At 38.1% G+C, this 15,391-nt stretch overlaps 1 protein-coding gene across 2 annotated transcripts in view; it reads left to right on the top strand.

The window, feature by feature from the left end:
* Positions 1 to 2,754: 2,754 nt before the first annotated feature.
* atf7ip (activating transcription factor 7 interacting protein) overlaps positions 2,755 to 15,391 on the top strand; it is a 43,206-nt gene continuing 30,569 nt past the window's right edge. Inside the window, exon 1 of one of the 2 annotated variants that reach the window (XM_067404899.1) lies at positions 2,755 to 3,004. The gene's annotated coding sequence lies outside the window, so the exon portion shown is untranslated. Of the gene's footprint in view, positions 3,005 to 15,185; positions 15,208 to 15,391 lie in introns of those variants that run through there. The other variant, XM_067404903.1, reaches the window with a different exon arrangement.

The raw sequence follows: 15,391 nt of genomic DNA, 5'->3' as shown, positions 1-15,391 counted from the left end.
CATCTCAGAAAATCAATATCCTTAGAAATGCTTTGAACAACTTTTAAGATATTAAAGGCATACAGTTCATCATCAGAAAATGCGCATATATACTGCATATTAGAGAAATAGCACATATTGTAGCCAAGCTAGAGGTCTGTGCTTGGATATGTTGTGCATATTTTCTTAGTATTTCTTAGCATTTATTCATTTAGTCTCTTTGCTAAACCATGCATCGCTATTAATATGGCTCATGCATAGTGTCTGTGTTTAGAGCAAACCCCTAACTCACTCTAACTGCCTCAAATTATGCATCTTGTTGAGGAATTTATGCTGTCTCATTGCAAATGATCAGATATATGATATTCAGATTTATGATTTTCAAATTGGCTTTGAAGGAGGGACTAGTAAGTAACAACAACAAAAAATACTTTGCAAATGCATAGCAACACACTGGCAAACACCCACATCATGTGCTGGTGAGTTGTGCACATGCAAACAGCTTGCTCTAGTTTTCTTCTTCCGTCAGAACTGCATGAGTTGATGTTATTAGGCAGAAAATCACATTTGAGTTGGGCCTACATAAATCAGTTTGTGGGATTTTGACAAAGGTGTTACATGGTTGTGTACTTGGTTGTTTTTTACTTTAAAAAGTTAACTCAATGAACTCTGGTCTCAAATAAACTAAAAAAAAAGATTTGAAAAATGATGCAGAAGTATGAGTTTTATTACATCTAAATGACTGTTGCAACTGCCCCTCGGTACTGTTGCAACTGTCCCCATATATGGGGACAGTTGCAACATTTTTCAGGGTCCATTTAAGTACAAATTACTTTCATATTATCACATGTACACATGTTGCAACAGTATGGGCAGGTAGGTGACATATATGGGTTTAATATAAATATTTTTTGTCTTTCTAATACAAACAGTCGCTGAGAAACTGAAGGAATTGTAAAAAGTGTTGCAACCGCCCCCACTCTCCCCTAACCTCTGGCATTGAGTTAATTGATTTGAAGAGATATTCAATTTAACAGTGTTATTTATCGTGGCTTTTTATACGATACAGAAATACCGTCGTCTTTGTCTCTCCGAGTGTCGTTTCAGAGCTTTGTGCCTGGCTTGAAAAAGGAGGCGGAGCCAAATGTTCTTCCTACTCTATGATCTGAGAGAAGTAGGTTCTTTAGGTTAGTCAGTGTATTGTCAGATCACATTTTACCTCCTCTAACTTAATGAATTTAAGTTCTCAATCAAGTGGAGCCCAGCTGAAACTGTTCAGCACTTTAGGTGCAGAGGAAAACAAGGGGCTGTTAAATTTGTGAAATTAAAATATCACTTCTTTAATCATTTATTTGTAATGTTTAATTAAAATAAATGTGTATACAAATATAGACCCCGATCCAGTGAATCTTATCTAATATTAGTTACATAAAACGTCTCTCTTGTGAGCACCCCAACAGCTCGCAGGCGGTACTGCAGATAGTAGACATTTCAAACAGAAATCCTCGTGCTTCACATGCTGCAAGTAATGACAACAAAATGGCTGACCTTCACGAAAATAAAGCCTACTTGCTATATATAGTCATTGCGAACCGTTGAACGGCTCTGCTAAGGGTGTGTGAAAACTTGGTTGTTTTTAACCTTTCTTCTGTTTATTCAGGTTTGTTAAAAAGAGGCTATGTAAAAAATTGAGCCTGCATGTGCAGACAACACCTCCCACGGGTCACGCTCCCATCCCCCTCACCACAAGTCCCCCACCCCCACTTTCACGCCCTCCTTCCCTGTTAATATTTGAGTGACTGTTCGAGAAAATAAATAGAAGTAAAAACATGAAGAGCAAGAGCTGGTGGCTCTTAAACATAAAAGAAACAGTACAATGCACATTTGAGAACCGTCAGTAGAACTGTATTCTGATTCTGCAGCGGTTTCATCGCGGCATTAGTGCAGTTATTACGCTAAATGTTAACGCATAGCGGCGCCACAAGAAAACAGCGCGAAATAGTACGACCGGTAACGTTACTCCGATTCTAGAACGAATGACTCTTGAGTCGATTCTTTCTAGTGGATCGACAAATACAGCACAACCAGGGCTGCGTTTTCAAAAAAAAAAACGTTTTTGATCGTAGAGAACATTGGTGGCGTTCACGATCAATTTTGGGCTCACGATGATTTTGGGAAACGCAGCACCGAACGAATGACTCTTATGAGCCGGTTCCTCACTAAAATAACTCACACAAATTATGTTCATGTCCGAAAACCTTATACCGCGCAGCACTCGTCATAAATCAGTACTGAATGGCTGTTTATACGATAACTCGAATTTTAATGCACCATAATTTACAAATATTTAGAAAGCTGACTGAATACAGTTCAGAAAGGGTTTGAAACGAGGATTTGTGTACGACCAAAACTCGAGCTTGGTTGTTAAAAGGCGTTAACGGTAGGTAATGTCAATAAAATTCACTTACTAAAAAACACTATTTGTCGATCGTTTCGTAAATTTCTCATACTATTCACTACGAACCCCAACAAAATATTCATGGGTGGATGAGAACACGGTTGAACCAGTGAGAAACCGAGTTTGCCTGTAGGCTATTACCGTTATGGATTTTAAAATACCAACGGACATTTAGATTCAACATGCAAACAACACGCGTTTGAAAAAACGTTCGAGTGGAGGTAGGAGGAGCTTATATTCGATTCTCATGCTGTCCCGCGAAAAGCATGTCTCCTCCCCCTGTTGTTGTACCGTTGGAGGGGAGAAGACGAGAGCGCGAATCACCAACCAAACTACACTGTAGAGTTGCTGTCAGCCCGCTCTCACTGTAGCCTACAGTCAGTCACCTTGTGCTGCTGTCTGTGTGACTGTACGTGATTCCGTTGCGTGACGATAAAGACGTTACCAACTGAATCTGCGTTTGCTGATGTTTTGTTTTTAAACGTATACAATACGAAACATAGACCGTCGTGTTAACGAATTGTTGGAGGTACCGGTTGTAATCTCTCCGACTGATCAAAACACTGGGTGAGTTTTCACACTTGGTTTTGCAAAATGAATGTTTGTCCTACTTTTTTATAGAATAATCGTAACTTAATATACATTTATTTAGCTTAATGTATTGTTTAGGTAATATTTGTTATCTTGAATTTAGGCTATGTTTATATTTTAGCTGCAACGTGATTTTACCTGTCACATAATTGCAGGTGTTAACTCATTTAGAAACTCCGTTTACATAAAAATAAAACTCACAACACAATTTAGACTGTCTATGCTATTTATGTTTAATTTATATAAAGCGAAATTTAAGTAAGTATCTTTTTTTGTTTTGCAAAGTGATAGCTGCAATGTGATTTCCTCCAAACCTGGACAAATCACTTACAAATCCTAAAGATAAAAAGCTGCACATGTACATTTATGTAACATTTTAAAATTTTTATGTTGGCTGACTGATATTAGTGTGAATGTGTAGCATTGTTTGCAGAAGTTTTGTGTCACAGATATCATTGTAGAAATATACATATTATGTCAGCCATGATTAATTTATTCCCTAAGAAAAAGTGTCCAATATCAGGCACTTTGCTGAGATTAATAAGTAGTATGTTCATGTGATCTCAAGATATCGGCCCCCCTGAGGTGACCTCCTCCATGTAAAGTAAAACAGCTGCATTTAGGCTATGGAATACAACTAAAGTGTATGCTATTCTATGTGTATGCTTTTAAGCATACATTTCAATATATAAGTACTATTTATTTCTTTGAAAAAAAATGTTGAGACTGAGAAATACCTTAAAATTATAGAGAAAAATGACCCATAATTTCACTTTAACTTAGGTGTTTACTTAATTACCCATAATTTCACTCTAAAGGTGAAGTGTTTTTTTTTTTTTTGTGCCACAAGTATTGTCGCAAAACAAAAAAAGGATTAAAAAAAATTTTCAAACAGGTTTCCCTCAACACACCCTCATGTCTGCCATTGGTCAGAAAATAGATAGCCCCACCCAAAACTTCATGCTATGTAAGGCTGGTTGGCATTCTTAAAACAGCAATGTTTTTATAGTGCCACAATGCTTACCTACATCTTATTTTGCAATGTGGATGTAAGCTGTTTTCTGTGAATGTGCAAGACTTCCGATTCATTAGCAACTATAGGTAAATAACTAGAAGAATAACAAAGTGCAGTAAACGGTGGAACTATTTGTGCTAGAATGTTTAATGTGCACTTTTACCCCTTTTCCACCAAAGCAGTTTGAGTGCTAGTTCGGAGCCAGAGCCTAGTTTCAAGTCAGTTCTTTGTCTTTCGACACCCAAATCACCAGCTCCGAACCAGGAAAAGTGGTTCGTAAGGAGCAGCAAAACGTTGCTGGGCTAGAAGAAAGCACTGCTTGCATCAGGGGCTGGGGGCGGGGTTACGTGACCAACAAGAAACTTGTGACCGCCATTTTTGAAATAGCAGCTAATCGAGCTAATCGCAGCTTGATTGTAATCTCTGTCTATATACAAAATTATGGCAAACCTTGTTTGGATGCAGATGTAGGTTCGCAAAGCCATGAGCATTAATAGTAGCAATGCGTCCGCCATTGTTGATGGAAGGCTTGTTCGAGATGCATTGGAACAGAGCGGACCGATTCGGTGGGTGACATTGGAGTGCCGCAGGTCCGTGGGAGTGTTTGTAGAGCATACGACTCCTTGTGCTTTTGGATCATTCTCGCAGTGCTTTGATGTCATGCGCCGATCGCTCTGCGAGAAGCATCTCAAACAAGCTTGGTGTGTTTGTGTTTGGCGCTGCAGCACTAGCTTTGTTGTGAAATATGAGATGCATACAATGACGTGTGAACCTGGCTCTGTGCTGGCTCTCTAGTTCTCACTGGTTCTGGCTCACTGGTTCTTAGAAGGCTCGTCAGTTGAACCAACTCTGAACTGGCACTAGCACTAGCTCTGAACTAGCACCTGGTTCGTGCGGTGGAAAGGGGGTATTTGAGTGCTGGTTCTATAAAAATTACGGCGAGATGCTCGAATTCTTTGGATTGGCCATGTTTGGATGCCGATGTAGGTTTGCAAAGCCACGAGTAACAATAGTAATGCAACGTCTGCCATTGTTGATGGAAGGCTTGTTCAGGATGTATCGGAAAAGTGGTTCGTAAGTAGCACCAAAACATTGCTGGTCTTGAAGTAAGAATCGCTTGCGTCAGGGGCTGGGGGCGGGGTTACCTTGGCCAACAAGATGAGCCGAAACTTGTGACTGCCATTTTTTAAATAGCAGCTAGTCGAGCTAATAGCAGCTCGATTGTAATCTCCGTCTATACAAATTATGGGAGCTGCATGAATGCGTTGGATTGCCGATGTTTGGATGGCGATGTAGGTTTGCAAAGCCATGAACATCAACGTCCGCCATTGTTGATGGAAGGCTTGTTCGAGATGCATCAGTGCTGCATCTGCACTGGCTCTGAACTAGCACCTGGTTCATGTTGTGGAAAAGGGGTATTTGATTCAGTGGTTCTTTAAAAATCCTGATATGTCAACTTTGTTCGGTGGAATTGCCTTTTTGTTTAAACCGTGGAAGCCCGTTTGGAAATCAGCAATAATTTTTGCAATACCATTATGTGTTGTTTGCGGTGCAGAAATTACACACTTCACCTTTTAAAGGTCCAATCAATCATGCCTCCTACAGGGACTGTGAATTGTTAAGGATCCACTGGCAAATTGCAAGATCTGTTACTCAAAATAACATTTCAGTGGATCCTTAACAATCCACTGAAATGTTATTTTGAGTAATAGATCTTGCAATTTGTTAAGTACTGCACTTCATCATTATTTTATTTTGCTTGCAGTCATTAAGCCTAAATATAACATTACTAGGTTGCATGTTTCATATCACTATAGAAAAGCTTAAACAGAAGAGAATGATGCCAGCAATGCCAAGATCTTGGGTTCAAAGACCAGGGAATGCATGAACTGATAAAAAATGAATACCCTAAATGCAGTGCATCTCGCTCTGAGTAAAAGCATTTGCCAATTTAGGTCAGATGTCTTTAGATTACAAAATTGGTAATTGGGGGAATGTTTTATATCCAAAAAACGATAATGACAAAAGGTTTCTGTACAAAAAATACATTAAATATGATCAACAAATGGTGTCCCTTCTTTATTTTAAACACCCATAATTGTTTAATGAACATGACCTTTATAGATGCTGCTTTTGAAACCATAAATATCTAATAATGGGAGAATCACAAACCTTCCCCCTTAGATTTGTTTACTATAATGATTCAGATTGATCACTAACTACTGCTTTGATTCAGACTTACTGCATTTATAAGTAAAATTGGTCAATAACAATACAATTTTTTTTTTTTTCTATTTATAAAGCCCAAATTATCCTTCGTTTTTTCGTCATCAACTGTATGCACAGCCTGATTTTTCTAACCATGCATAGTCTGTTCGCCCAGGTCATGTTTTTTTGTCCACAAGTTGCCCATGACTGTTGTTTTACAGTTGAAAAATAAAGACTTCAGATGCAAAAGCCACTAAAAGCCACTAAAAGCCACCTCCGTCAAAAATGAGATAATGATATTGAGCGAATGCTAGTATACATTCATCAAATACTTTTGCTTCAAATCCGCTAAATCCCAGTGCCATCCCATTCACAAATACCGGTTCATTGGCAGAAAGTGCTAAATGCCACTTCTCTTTGTTAGCAAAAGCCTCTAAGTCCACATAAGAACCAATCAGAAGGCGCAAATCGAATTATATGATTCGATTTGAATCATATGAGCCAGCTTTCAATTGCTGAGCTGCAGGCTTTTATCATGTTTTTATCATGTAAATCATTAAGCCTTGTTTACACTGCACGTGTCTGCGGCACGTTACAGCTGCGACGCGGCTACCTGAGTTGATGTGCGGCCACTCTAGTCAATGCTTCTGTTTACACCAGCCATGCCGCGGCATGTTTCAGAAGCATCCCAGAAGCCACTTCGCTAAAGATAGGCGCTTATTTTTGATAAATACAAAATAAAATTAAGACTACAATTCTGTCAATTTCAAAATAAACACCCCATGCAGACTCATGTGGGATAGCAAAAACACAACAATAAGCAGAATTAAACTGGAAAAAACAAACATTTAACTTACCCATGTTAGAACAGAAAAAAAATCAAGAAAAACAACGTAGGACAGGCAAATCACGTGGTCTCGCGAATCCTGTCACTTCGCTCCTAAAATGCTCCTGGTGTGAGGACGCAACAAAACCTCGCCAGAGCCGTGACGTGCCGCAGACATGTACAGTGTAAACAAGGCTTTATAGTGGCAATGACAGGATTTCACGAGTAGCAAGTAAACAGACATTTTACTATGTCTTGTTGTACAAAGAGGTTGACTTAGAGTTTTTTGTAAAAAAAGCACACATGGACTTAGCTGGTTTTACTGCAAAAGACAGTCAAATATGTTAAATAACAATGAATTGACATTTTTGAAAATAAGGCATTACAATAACTGACTAATAACATTTTCATTTCCATTGAAGTGAAATTACTTAACCTAAACATAGGAGCCTGGTAAAAAATGCTCAATTTTTGCATCTGAAATCTTCAAATGTTCTTGTGTGAAAAGATTTTTTTGGAGAGAAATTTTACAGACAAGATTTCTAGTTAACTGCCTGTGTTCATGCATGCTATAAAATGGAGTATACTTTGAAAGGCAATGTGTTTTTTATGTGTAAAAGAGTCCTGGGCTGAAAACTAATTTATAATCGTATAGGAGATTTGGATCACTTGAATCAGTAATGCCAGTTCAACTGATTTATTACAAAGTTGATTTATTTAGATATTTAAGCCTATGCAGACAACCTTTAGCTAGCTTTCATAAAATGAAATCAACAATAATCAACAATAACACACTCTACAACCTCTGGATAGTGTAGAATTCTATGAGATTATAATGGGCATAATCCATGATATAAGTGAACTTGTTCGCTCACTCCATCTGAGGGCTCCACATCGGGCTCTTCTAATGCCATTGCTTCATGAAGAGATTTCTGTGAAGATCTGGCTGCCGTAAAGACAACTGACATGCTGTTGCCAGTTTTGGCATGTACATCTTTTTTGCATTGCTTAAGAACATGGTGCACTGTTGCCTTAAATTTCATTGAGGTTGATCACCGAAATAGTAGACTGTGGATTTTGGAATCAGGTGACTTTGTCCTAATATAACACTACATTACTGGGCTGGAAACGTGTGGACTAGAGGTCATCGATATTTGAAGACAGTAAAATGGTCTGATGAATCATGTTACCAGGGATTAGAGCTGACGGCAGTGAATCCATCTTGTCAGATTGGAACAGATCCATTATAAGAGATTTTAGGAAAGTCTTTGCTAACCATCAACAATTGTTGGTGTCTGTCATTCTCGTCCGTGTGCGGTACTCTTGCCCAATAACAAAGATGGTCCAGGCCTAGATGAAGGTGCATTCACTTGAGTTCAGAAACCTGTATATGAGCCCTGCGGAGCAACATTGAGATATAGTTGTGCAGTCAAGTCGAACTGTTGATCAACACCTACCAGAAAATAAGGGTGTTTTCACACCTGGCTCGTTGGAGTGTTTGTTTTGGAACCTTGTGCATTTTCTCCTTTAGTTCAGTTTATTTAGGCATATGATCCACACCAAAACAAATCGCTCCGAGATTGCCTGAACAAAGTGGTCTCGGCTCAATTGAAAATTAACTTTGGGGCAGTTCGATTGAAATGAGAAAGCAATCCGACATAATGGACCAACGAACCAAGATGCGTGTCACGATGGCTTCAGATAAAGCCAAAAAGCTCATGGAGCAAACTTGTCAGTCTGTCTTGATGGATGGCGCAGAGGGAACTGACCAATAAGAGGACAGTTTTTCTCACATGTAACTTACATAAGCACTTTTGGTACATTTTGAAAAGTTGCCTTGTAAAAGCGAACCGAATACAGAAGAAAAAATTCATTGTAACAAAATAAGTCCCTGTTTCAGAACAAAGAAAAGCATCTATAGATCTGAAAACACCCTAATGCTGGGTTCAAACTACACAACCCAATATCAACCCAATTTTGCCACAATCCATTTGACGTAGGATATTATGGTGATTCGTTAAAGACAATTGGTGTTGAGACGCAGGAATCAATCGTTTCAACTCGTATAGTGTGTCATAGTGAACATCTGTGACGCTTCACAAGAGAAAGACTAGCATGTTTCATTTTTTTTGGGTCCTCCAGGACAGGTCTCATCTGTGACATTGACCAATAGGAGCACAGAAGCTCTTCCATACACCGCTTTCAGACATGGCAAAGAGAGACAATGGTATTGATGCTGCTTAGGTGGAGTTATGCAATGGAGGAAAGGTTCGTGGAGCTATGGCAACAACTATATGATTCCTTGAGGGACTATGACACCAGAGTGAAAAAAAAAATGCTGGCGAACGACAGCAGAGGCAACCTAATTAGCATTAGTACAGGCTAGTATAACCATAGTTTGTTTACGCTGTTTTCAAGTCAGTCGCTAGTTCCACCTTCTCAATGACATCATGCATGTCGTTAAAGATGGCTAGCGATGACTGTTTGGGAAGCAACGTGTAGTGTGACATGTTTCTTGTCCGTGACACAACAAAGAATTTAGGAGTCAAAATTGCATAATCTGACACTGTGACTAGCATGTAGTCTGAACCCGCCATAAATGTCTTTGCACACCGAGTCCGAAATTCGCATCTGAAATTTCCGCACATTAAAAAATAAATATGACCTCACGTTATGTGAATCATGTTTACAAACTGCCTACGAAACTTTCGTCCGTCATAAAAAAATTCGAATCAGGTTCAATTTTCTGCGTTTTTCACAAAATCCAGAATGCCATCTGACAGGTTGATCCACGTCGTCTACAGCACAAAGCAGCAGCACTGCATGACAAACAAAGTGCGGAATACATAGAGACAGAATATAACGACAGATTGTGCCAGTATCACTAGCAAAGCATCAAACTGAGCCACTGACATCCTGAAGTAGACTTTGAAGCGCTCTGATAATCACTCAGCTCCTTGATGAGGTGGAACTCCTCCTTCCTCTCTCTCTCTACGAAATCTCGGGAGTGGATGGACCCAATATTTCCTCTTTTTAAGAAGAGGACAACTAAACTAAATGTTTTGCGATATTTATTTATTTATTTTTTTGCAACGGATTCATTAATACGCATCGGACTCAGTGTGCAAGGTCTCTGTGCATGACAAATTTTTAGGATCACGAATACGAAAAAAACACACACAAAATTTTGTGCAAAGACCTTTAGACTGCATCCAAAAACGCATACTCTACTCACATACTTTGCCACCTTTAAAAAAGTATGTTCTATGTAGTATGAATATGTGTAATCTGAATGTAATTCAAATTTTATATTGTTGTCATTGTCATGTGACCTACTAGCGTCAGTTGTGTCACTAAACTGCCATTCACAAATCCTCTCCTGTGGCTTCATGTGATAGTAAAGTGCCCATTGGATGCGCACTTCAGAAATCTCGGGGTACTTGACGCTTACTTAAGTTTTACGAATTCTGTGAATTCGGACATACTACTTGTTCACATACTGTCTTCCCCCTACTACATTGTAGGGAAGTATGCGATTTTGGATTCAAGTTGTTGATGGCCATTGAAAATATTCAGAATGCTTGATCATGTTTTCTGCATCTTGTGCACGTCATGTGCCACCAAGTAGCCATGGCTGAATTGTCCTACTTCCCTTGTCTGTCTACTCATTCCACAGCTTTAATGGCTGCTTTCATTTTATAATAGTAAAGCAATATATTATTTTTCTTTTTCTTCTCTGGGGAAATAATGTGTTCTTTTAATACATTAATAAACTACGAAAGTTTTTTTTTTTTCTGTTCCACCCCTAAAGATCTCTTAAATGGTACAGCCCTTTCTGCTAGTAATTTTCCACTCACCCGTTGACATTCACTGTGGGGGGAGGGGAACGACTGTGCTTGTCTTCACAGAGTAGCTGTGCTGTTGTGTTATGCGTTTCCTGGTATGTTTCCACTTCTATGTCATGTGATAGTCGTAGACAAATAGTTTGTTCACTGATATCAAAAGTTTACTTTATTAAAATGCAATTACAGATGCAAGATTTGCAGTGGCAAGTACAATGTGTTTCCATGAGTACATAGTTCAGTAACTTCAGTTCTCCCTTCCCTTTTAAGCTCTGTTAATTTTATTACAGGTCATGGTTGTGCTGTTCTTAAAACAAAACAAAAAAATCAGAAATTTTTCAAAATCTTTTCAAAACAAACTCAAAATTAGTAAAGAGAGAGCTTCTTGTATCCTGAGTGAAGAAAATAGGACAGAACTGTCTGAAACCAGGCTGATTTCATGTCGCTATCAGTGCCACTTGAATATTGTGTTATTTAATTATACATCAGTCAAACTACATTAACTATTTTACGCATAAAGCGATTAATCAAATTTTAAGAGGTTTCATGATTCTTAATACTGTTGTCGATTATTAATAGTTCGAAAAAGTTTTTAGTTTTCAGTTTGGTCTTTAATCTCCAAAAAATGTGTATCTTTTAAGACAGAAATGTTCCCATCAAAATAAATACTTTACAAAAAATAGAGTAAGGAATGGAAGGAGAAGAGGAGAGAGCTTCTCATATCCTTAGTGTAGAGAATAGGACAGAACTGGTTGAAACCGGTTGTGGTAGCACAGCTTTACTTCCTGAATGAACAGCGGCACTGTGAACAACAAGGTTTTTTAGGTCACTAGCTATTTGTGCCATATGGATAACGGGATGTAAAACAAATTTTAAACGATACAACTATTTTGTGTTCAACAGGTGATTTTACGATTTTTAATGCTGTCGTTTAGTGACTGATTAAGAAATGTTTTATATTTTAAGGTTAATAGAGGTTAACATACATTGAAATAACAGCATCCCAACAAAGCAAAGATACATTTTGAATTGGTGAAAATAAATCACCTGTTCTCATTTTTCTGTTCTCGAGGAAGCTGAAGAAGATTAATTTTACATTGATTGTTTTGCAGTACACCATAAGCCTATGTAAACAGAATAGCTTTCTTTGCTGTTGGTCTCATATGAAGATGGCATGATTTACTATTTTTATCTTTAACAGTATAGGCCTATCTTCCACTAATTGTATATAGAGTGACAGCATGATAATTGTGGTATATTGTGAAGTATGCATGCATGTTATAGATCAGGGTGAATTTAGCTTAAGAGTGGCCACACATTAGTGTCACATTTAGGAATTTAAATTTGTCATCATTTACTCACTCCTAAATTGTATCACAAGAGGTTATTTATTTAATTCCAATAATAATGTACTGCTCATACCATGTAGTAACCAGCCACGGGTATTTCAATATTAAATCGAGACCATACAAACAGACCGTAAGTAGACGGTTGAATATGCATGATAGATTTGAATCATGTAACACATTGGCCATTATTACATTAACGGAAATCAATTATTTGATTCTGTAATGATTCATAATTTAAAAATGAAATTTTAGGAGAGAAACTCTGTTGCGCTTAAAAAAGCGTCATGATGAAACTGTGCGAATGTTGGCGACAACATTACCAGTGGTTAGACGACACCTAAAATCCCCTGCAATGTACATGGTACAGCCTCGTCTCTGTCACCCCTCCCCCACACTCATATAGCACGTGTTGGCACATGATTGACTTCTCCTGGCTTCCTTAATTAAAATGGTATACATAAACATTGTTACAAGAGTAGTACATTTGTATTGGTCATGCTGCATAAAAATCAGGATTTAAAATGGTCAACAGGGCTTAGACAAAATTGGTTCAAAATGCAACAGCTTTTTGTTCTTCTCATTAACCATGACATGAGGTGTTAACACTCCCCTATGCACAAACACATAATGGTATAGTCCACCCTTTCCTCTGGTTTTTCCACTTCATCTTTTTTCTTTATTAGTGGTGCTGTTTACTATTCATACATTTAACAACCAATGAGGTTTTTGCAATTGTAAAATTAGTCGTACCTAAAGGTTTTGAGTGAGAACAGTTTTATTTCCTCTACCAAAAAAATTGTTATTTACAATGGGGTTTTATCTATTGTACCTGATCTTATCTGTGTGTAATCTGCTCCCACCATTTATTTATGGCTGCTGACCTAAATAGGCCCTGGTTTGATATTAATATATTTAAACATACTTAATGTTCCTCTACAGTATTGACAGAGTAATGACTTTGTACTTGAGCGCTGTGCCGTCGGTATTCAGCTGCTTTCCGATGCACATCTGCATATTTGCATTCCAGTGACCTTTGCATTGTTAGCGCCATGCTATGCTAGTTAAGCTACAGGAATTATGCAGTAGTGTCATATGTACATAGAGCTCTTCTGTCATTTATACTGGAAGTGTTTGTGGACCAAAGAGGTTTGGGTTTTGGCCATCTGTTTTCCCAACCAGACTATGTGTTAACAACCAATTTAAAAGCCCATTTACAATAATTTAAGGTAGCTAACAGACTTAGCAGCTTTTTATGGAAACCAGCAGCATACAATGAAAACATTAATGTTAATGTTTTGACATTTAAACTGATGCTTCCAAGAAATTTGGAATAGTGCTGTGAGGGGAATTATGTTTGCTCATCTGTGCTGCTGCACATCTGCAAGTATGTGTGCATTTGATGTAGTTTTTGTGAACCAACTACACACACATTATGGCACTGAACTAACAGCATGAATCCAGTACTGGCCCTGTTCGTCAAATTCGTCAACTGCGCCATGTATCTTTTTTTGGTTGTTGTTGTTTGTGTGTTTTTTTGGCGCCAGCAGTGGCACCAAATGAAATTGCAAAATAAAGACAAAACGGCTTTGCCAAACACTTTTATCACCCTTCCTGCCCTACTTCCTGTCATTATTTGTGCAAATAGGTAATCTTGCCCCTAACATGCCATATTTTTAGGTGACTGTATTTTTTACAGATGAAATTATGTGTGAAATATCAAAGTTTAAAACCTACGCCTTTGTCTCTTGAGTCCAGTTTTCAGCATGCACATTAATTGCATGCAATTTTTCTGTGCTTCGAAATTGGCACTAAACCTGTAACCATGATTTATTATTTTAAGTTTTTTTGCCTTTCCTGGTTATTAGTTTTGTTTTAATAATTAACATACTTGAATAGCTAAGCAGTTTCTAGAAAGTGGTTTCTTTTCTCTCGCATTCTGTTCCCTGAGAAAATATCAGATTCATGTTTCTTTGCCTACTTTCTGTCTTCATGCTAGGTATAAATTTGATCCTAGAGTAAAAATCAGCAGAACAAATCTACGAAATTTAGGGCTAAACTCTCATCTCTTCATGTTTCATTTCTTCATTCATTGATTAAACCCAGGACTTGATTATTTATTTTGCGACAGTGCAAACAGGATGCTTTCCAGATTTTCTCAACAATAGCATTTTTCATTTTCATGTGTTATCATACAACATTAAGTTACTCATTACATAAGCACTAAACAGACACAAACGTTCCTTACAATCTCTCTTCATAGTCATATCATTACTTGGCTATTGTCTGTTCTGCTGGAACTACAGCAGAAGGTTAGGGAGTAGATACTGTTTTTACCATTCCCAATCAATATAAACACCAGACTGTCATTTAATGCTGTTTCCTGCATCTGGCTTCCTCTGCCGATACAAGATAGTGTCTCCCCCTCTCAGTCCTTATAATGGTATGGTCCGTACTCTCCAGTAATTTTCCATTGCCTGCTGTACCGTGCTACTTGGTAGCATGAGGGTGGAGCTACACTGCAGTGTGACTGTGTCTCCAGAACTAGTTTCAGGTAGTTTGATATTTTGCGTAGACTAACTACGCTATTTGTGAACAGTTCTCTATTTAAACTTTTTTCAGAGCATGTTCATTTTAAAGTTAATGATATGAGAAAGAAGGGCTTTTTTAATTAGGCTAATTAAAAAAAAACATGTTTATCTCTTGGTGTTATGTGAAATTATACAAAGTACTGCTTATTTTTCATTTTCATGTATATAAGCCTCTTTGTTGAAGTATTAATCGTAATACCCCTGCAAAATTAATGGTACAATCTGATCCAAGCTCCTCCCCCGCCCTTCCCCCACACTAATTAGTTTGTGCTAGACTTTTGATTTAAGGCTAGTGCAGTCTTGCAAGTTTTGCCTCCTAGCAGAAGGTGGCCTTCATGTGAGGATAGCAGTGTAAGGTCCCAGCTCTCTGTGTCTGTTGTGTCTGTTGTGTCTGTTGTGTCTGTTGTGTCTGTTGTGTCTGTTGTGTCTGTTGTGTCTGTTGTGTCTGTTGTGTCTGTTGTGTCTGTTGTGTCTGTTGTGTCTGTTGTGTCTGTTGTGTCTGTTGTGTCTGTTGTGTCTGTTGTGTCTGTTGTGT

Source organism: Chanodichthys erythropterus, chromosome 12 (assembly GCF_024489055.1).
Source record: "Chanodichthys erythropterus isolate Z2021 chromosome 12, ASM2448905v1, whole genome shotgun sequence".
Taxonomy (NCBI): domain Eukaryota; kingdom Metazoa; phylum Chordata; class Actinopteri; order Cypriniformes; family Xenocyprididae; genus Chanodichthys; species Chanodichthys erythropterus.
The sequence above is the reverse complement of the archived record's forward strand: the minus strand, read 5'-3'. Positions and strand labels throughout refer to the sequence as shown.